Raw genomic sequence first — 6,497 nt, forward strand, 5'->3', positions numbered from 1 at the left:
AGATTTGTTCTTTTTTTCCAATTTTTTTTATTCAAATAAATAACTACAAATAACAATATCTCATACAATGAATTAACTACAACTTATCGAGTACAACAAGCTAACTTTTTTAACGTTTTGTTCTTCGAACACTCACACAAAAATGCTTCTTATCTGTAACTGCCTATCAAAAATAATGTCCAACGGTAAAAACGATTTTTTTTATATATATACTAACGCACATCTTTCCGATTAAGATAATGTGGTTCAATGTATACATAGTTGCCTTTTTTCACCATTACAAAATGCATACCAAATAAAACATCACTAATTTTCAAAACAATCTTGATTTCTAAAGTACGAAAAATAAATTCTTCAATAAACTTCCAGAATTTATATACAACCGGGCATTCAAAAAAGAAGTGTTCAATGAAATCAGTTACATCACAACAGTAATTACATTTATTAGTTTCCGTTACTTTCATTTTACACAGGAGAATGTTGGTCGGATAAATGTTGTGCATAATTTTCCAGTGTAAAACTCTTAATCTAGTCTCTTGTGTTGACTGATAGGCAACTATCCAAGATCGTTCATCAATTTCTACATTAAACTTTCTCTTCCAAAATCCTCCGGAACATGGTACATCTGTTTTCATATTAATAATCTCTTTCCTATATTCTCTGGCACTTAACACATTTTTGCCGTTAAACAGTGGTAAGGTAATACAAACATCATCAGTCATATTTACAACATTTTCCTCATAAATAATGACACAGCAGCTTTTACAACATTATATTCAAGAATTCGGTTTGGCGAATATCCAATCAAATCACATATATCTTGATATGATAATATGTCTCCCGAACGTACAATGTCAGTTAATACCAATACACCTCGTTGTATCCAATTTTAAAAAAATAAAACTTTGCCACCATACGTTATGGATGCATTATTCCATAATAAAATCGGCCCGATTGTCCCACGATCGTAGTGGTTATTATCCAGCCAATATTTTAATACTGCTTTCCAAAAGTGTGATATCACTAGGTCTAACCCTTTAAATCTTGCACTGTTTACATTCGATAAGAAACATTCAAAATGCTTTCCAAAACGCAAATACATCATCTTTGGAATAAAACTCCAATTTTCATTTGATGTGGTGAGTTGTGAAACCCATTGTAATAAAAAAAGAAATTTCCATTTGCCTAATATCGATCATTTTTAAACCACCTTTTTCAATTTCAAAACATAAAACGCTTCTTTTCACCTTTTCAAAGGCCTTCCGATTACAATCTCTTTTTTGCCACAAAAATCTAAACAATAAGGTATTGACTTCATTCAAAACACAGTCAGGTAATACAAACGCTTGCATAATATACACACATTGTGAAATTAAAAACGTGTTCACAATACATATTTTCCCTACAATGCTCAAATTTCGCTTCTCCCATGCACAAATCAATCGTTTAATATTCCTTATTCTTCCAGTCCAGTTATCTTCTACCAAAGAAGCACTCTTATCATTACAAAAATATACACCCAAAATCTTCAACTTTTTCTTCCAAACAAAATTATAAAATGTTTCATCACAATGTTTTCTACTACCCAACCACATCGCCTCAGACTTTCTCTTATGTATCCTTAAAGCCATATGTACTCGATGACTATACACGCTAATTGCTTTACCAACAGCTGGAGACATGCTAAATTAAGTTCCCTGCAAAATATTGTGGTCTAGGACCCCTTCAATGTTGAGATATGTTAATTTTCATTTTGATCTGGATCGTCCTATTTATAGATTTGCCAACAGAGGTAGCGTTGACGCAAGGGAAATAACTCCGCGTCTTTGTTTACATCCAAAGTTTTTGAGACTCTAAAACAAGCTGTAATGCATGTATATGGTCCGCGCATGGCGACATATCGTCATTACATGGTCTTATGGTGCGTTTGACATCGATTATGGGCAAACTACACTTTGTAAACACGGGAGCGCGTACATATGCCTTTAAGCCTGAATGTAACAAAATAGGACTTTACTAGTCTTGGTCATGTTCCGGAAGGTTTGAGTGAACCGAGATGCCGAGAGGATCGTCGTCATTTGATGACGTAACTCGTTGCGCTGTGACGTATTATTGACTACCACGACTGGATGCGTTGATCAACATGGAGTTGATGACATAGTTGTTGTGCGTGCTTTGGAAAGCGTGGAAACGTAAACAATTATTGTTGCAACATCGGTCCAGGTAAGCCAATCGATGATTCATTTTCCCGTCCACCCGTTTGACAAGAGAAGGCATTGTGTAGGTTGTTTTTGGGTAAATGAATGGTGAAGGGCAGTATTGTAATTGTGATAACCGTTTAACCGATAACAGTATATATGGAATAGTCAAGTGCAATGTTAGGCGTTCGTTTGTTTGTCCTGTTACGTGTGATTTCACAGTAGATTAGGAAAAGGTTTTGCAAATGATGTTTAGTGAGATGCGCTGTGTACGAGCATATGTTACCGTTGATGTTACAGCGGCATGCTGATCCAATCCAAGGTGGAAGAAGGATGAAGTTCTTATGCCTACTTATGACGTTCCTGAGAACTGCGGTCCCGATTGCCGGTATTACCAGCCTCACGTCGTAACCTGTTGATGGATGTACGACGTCCCGCACGGTCCTCAAACAATGCAAACAAGCTCGAGTTGCGACAGCGTATTCACGCATTCGAGAGATTGTTCAACTCTAATGGCTTCGCATGAACGAGGACAGAACGATAAGTGACTACATGTGATCTGATAATGAAACGGAGATAAAAGGAAAACAAGTAGTCGATGAATTGACTACGAACGAACATACGTAAAAAGAACGAGCCAATATTTGTAATCATCAATAAAAGATCTTAAAATAATCGAGAAGCGATTCGTGAAGTGGGTAGGGTGAGAATGTTTTAGACAGGTTTGTTTAATATCACACCCTACGCTACAAGTTTGGGGGCATTACGTCAGGGATATAAGCTGCATAATCCAGCTTTTTCAAAATTTCCAAAATTTTATTCCAAATTGTTTTGAATAGCATTTTTTTTTATCTCCTGTGAAATTATCTCCTTGTTTGTCTGTTTGTACGCAAAAGATAAAGAACTTCATCTATCTTTTGACGTGTGTTAGGAAGCTTCACACGTCAGTAAAGAACATAAAAAAACTAGTCTGTGTGTTGGCGTCGCACAGCCAAATAAATCTGTAAACGCTAATGCGGAAACCGGAGTTCTTCGCTGCATTATAAAAAAAGAAGAAGAAAAGTATTATTCTTTCACATAATACTTGTTTAACCACTGTTTCACATTGATTCACGTTTCACTGTGAGTGGTTGGCAAGAGTAGGACGTATTACGTAAGGGTAATTGTCTTCTCTTGAGAAAGAAAAAACCGTTGGACGGGCAGGTAAAATCAGCGGACGGTTTGCCTGATCATACTCTGGTTGATAGCTTCAGTTCCTATGTCAATGACAGATCATGATGATTTCAATGTTGAGTGGCTGGTTGATTAATTCAACTACAACGTTGATAGGATAATAAGCCGAGATTCGAACCATAGAGAGTAGAACGAATTACGGGCAGGTAAAATCGGCGGACGGTTTACCTGAACATACTCTGTTTGATAGCTTCAGTTCCTATGTCAATGACAGATCACGATGATTTCAATGTTGAGTGGCTGGTTGGTTAATTCAACTACAACGTTGATAGGATAATAAGCCGAGATTCGAACCATAGAGAGTATAACGAGTTATTCTATATAAAACGCGATTTATATTTAGAGAATACACTCGTGGGAGTAAAGTGTTGAGACATTTTACTGTAGAATCAATGACTCATTGTGTTAGTTATCGAGTAGGCGATAAATGAGTAGATTCTAAGGTGCCAACTTATTCAGATCGAAATGCAAACTAATTGATTCTTTGCTATCTAATACAAATAGCGTGACTTGTATTGATTTAGTAAAAGACAGATTAGGAACTCTCCTTTTCTTCGGGAGAGTATATTCATTTCATGGTTCAGTGACAAGTTGACAATCGTGACGTTTAAATGCAAACATCACGCACGCACAATCTTCGCAGCATGAGTGCTGTGGGAGATCCGAGTGAGCTCGATACAGAGCCAAATCAAAATGATATGGTTGAAGAAACCAGATCATCCAGTTCGCGCAGGAATGCGCAGAATGTTGCAATAAGCAACATACTCTCTCCAAAATCTTCAACTTCTCTTTTGAAGGAGTTAATTGAAGTTGGGAAAGAAATGGGTTTGGAAGGAAAAGAGCTGCAACTTTTCGCAAGAGAAGAGAGAGAGAAAGAGAGAGCAAGAGAAGAGAGAGAGAAAGAGAGAGCAAGAGAAGAGAGAGAGAAAGAGAGAGAAAGAGAAGAGAGAGAAAGAGATCGTCAATTCGAACTTGAGCAGTTACGCATTCAGACAGAGGGTCAAATTAATGCTAACAACAATAGCCACTCAAGAGACAGACGAAGAGACGATGACGACTTCATACCTAAGATTCCTTTCCTCGACGACAAAGATGACATAGAGTCTTGGTTCCAGCAGTTTGAACACTACGCCAGTGATCGTCAGTTGTCGGAAGAGAAGAAGGCATCAAGGTTAGTATACTTTCTAAAAGGAAAGGCCAGAATTATTTATTCCAAACTTTCCGATGAAGATATGCGCGATTACGAGGTCATGAAGAACGCGTTGTTTGAAGGTTTTCAACTCAATGCGGAAGAGTATCGGAAGAAGTTCCGAAACTCCAAACGCGATGCTACTGAAACGTACAAAGAGCACATCGCACGGTTAGATAGATATCTGACAAAATGGATCGAACTAGACCACTGTGACGACAGTGTACAAAATGTCAAAGATCTGTTTCTCAGAGAGCAGGTGTTCAATACACTTTCTCCTGAACTCGCGATCCACATCAAAGATCGTAAGCCAAAGTCAGCCAAAGAGATGGGTGTTGTAGCCATGGAATATGAACTCAACAGAAGTGATTCCAAACCCACGGTGCGACAGGGAAATAGTTCCCATTTCCATCAACTTTTCTGTGAGAGTCATCCCGGGCAAGATAATCATGGTACAGACTCGAGCCACATATGATTCAGACTAGAAACATGTCTAGCTATCCAAATCCAGCGATTACTATCTTGTTTTGTTTTTGCAACTTAAAGGCCCTGTAAAACAGGTTATTGTGTTCGGCAATTTAAAGGCATGGTAACACAGTTTGTTTGTGTTTATCAGAAATTCCTATTGTGTTTTATTTTAGATTAAATTGGGAATTTTATCTTATTCCATGGGGTTCTGTAACAAAATAGGACTTTCCTAGTCTTGGTCATGTTCCGGAAGGTTTGAGTGAACCGAGATGCCGAGAGGATCGTCGTCATTTGATGACGTAACTCGTTGCGCTGTGACGTATTATTGACTACCACGACTGGATGCGTTGATCAACATGGAGTTGATGACATAGTTGTTGTGCGTGCTTTGGAAAGCGTGGAAACGTAAACAATTATTGTTGCAACATCGGTCCAGGTAAGCCAATCGATGATTCATTTTCCCGTCCACCCGTTTGACAAGAGAAGGCATTGTGTAGGTTGTTTTTGGATAAATGAATGGTGAAGGGCAGTATTGTGATAACCGTCTAACCGATAACAGTATATGGAATAGTCAAGTGCAATGTTAGGCGTTCGTTTGTTTGTCCTGTTACGTGTGATTTCACAGTAGATTAGGAAAAGGTTTTGCAAATGATGTTTAGTGAGATGCGCTGTGTACGAGCATATGTTACCGTTGATGTTACAGCGGCATGCTGATCCAATCCAAGGTGGAAGAAGGATGAAGTTCTTATGCCTACTTATGACGTTCCTGAGAACTGCGGTCCCGATTGCCGGTATTACCAGCCTCACGTCGTAACCTGTTGATGGATGTACGACGTCCCGCACGGTCCTCAAACAATGCAAACAAGCTCGAGTTGTGACAGCGTATTCACGAGAGATTGTTCAACTCTAATGGCTTCGCATGAACGAGGACAGAACGATAAGTGACTACATGTGATCTGATAATGAAACGGAGATAAAAGGAAAACAAGTAGTCGATGAATTGACTACGAACGAACATACGTAAAAAGAACGAGCCAATATTTGTAATCATCAATAAAAGATCTTAAAATAATCGAGAAGCGATTCGTGAAGTGGGTAGGGTGAGAATGTTTTAGACAGGTTTGTTTAATATCACACCCTACGCTACACTGAAAAACTAGAAAAGTCATTCATTATTTCAAGTGCATAATACATATCAATCTCATCCTTTAAAAAAAAGGGTGATATCGTCTGCATACAGAGCAATTTTAATAAGAGTTGCAATATCAACATTGTTCCATAACGAGATTCCTTTAATACGTCTACACTGTCTTATTTTTGATGCCAACAATTCAATGGCCAGTACAAAGGCCAAACATGAAAACGGGCACCCTTGACGAATCCCGGCTTTCACATAAAAAAAATCAGAC

General features: G+C 38.2%; 2 long non-coding RNA genes across 2 annotated transcripts; both read left to right on the forward strand.

Annotated features, from left to right (window-relative positions):
• The first annotated feature begins 2,011 nt into the window (after positions 1-2,011).
• Positions 2,012-2,874, forward strand: LOC138971822 (uncharacterized). Its single transcript, XR_011457388.1, has 2 exons — positions 2,012-2,223; positions 2,499-2,874. It is a non-coding gene; the product is annotated as an uncharacterized lncRNA (long non-coding RNA).
• A 1,829-nt stretch (positions 2,875-4,703) lies between these two features.
• Positions 4,704-6,161, forward strand: LOC138971823 (uncharacterized). Its single transcript, XR_011457389.1, has 2 exons — positions 4,704-5,524; positions 5,792-6,161. It is a non-coding gene; the product is annotated as an uncharacterized lncRNA (long non-coding RNA).
• The last annotated feature ends 336 nt before the right edge of the window (positions 6,162-6,497 follow it).

The sequence above is a fragment of the Littorina saxatilis genome, linkage group LG7 (assembly GCF_037325665.1).
Source record: "Littorina saxatilis isolate snail1 linkage group LG7, US_GU_Lsax_2.0, whole genome shotgun sequence".
NCBI classification, from domain to species: Eukaryota; Metazoa; Mollusca; class Gastropoda; order Littorinimorpha; family Littorinidae; genus Littorina; species Littorina saxatilis.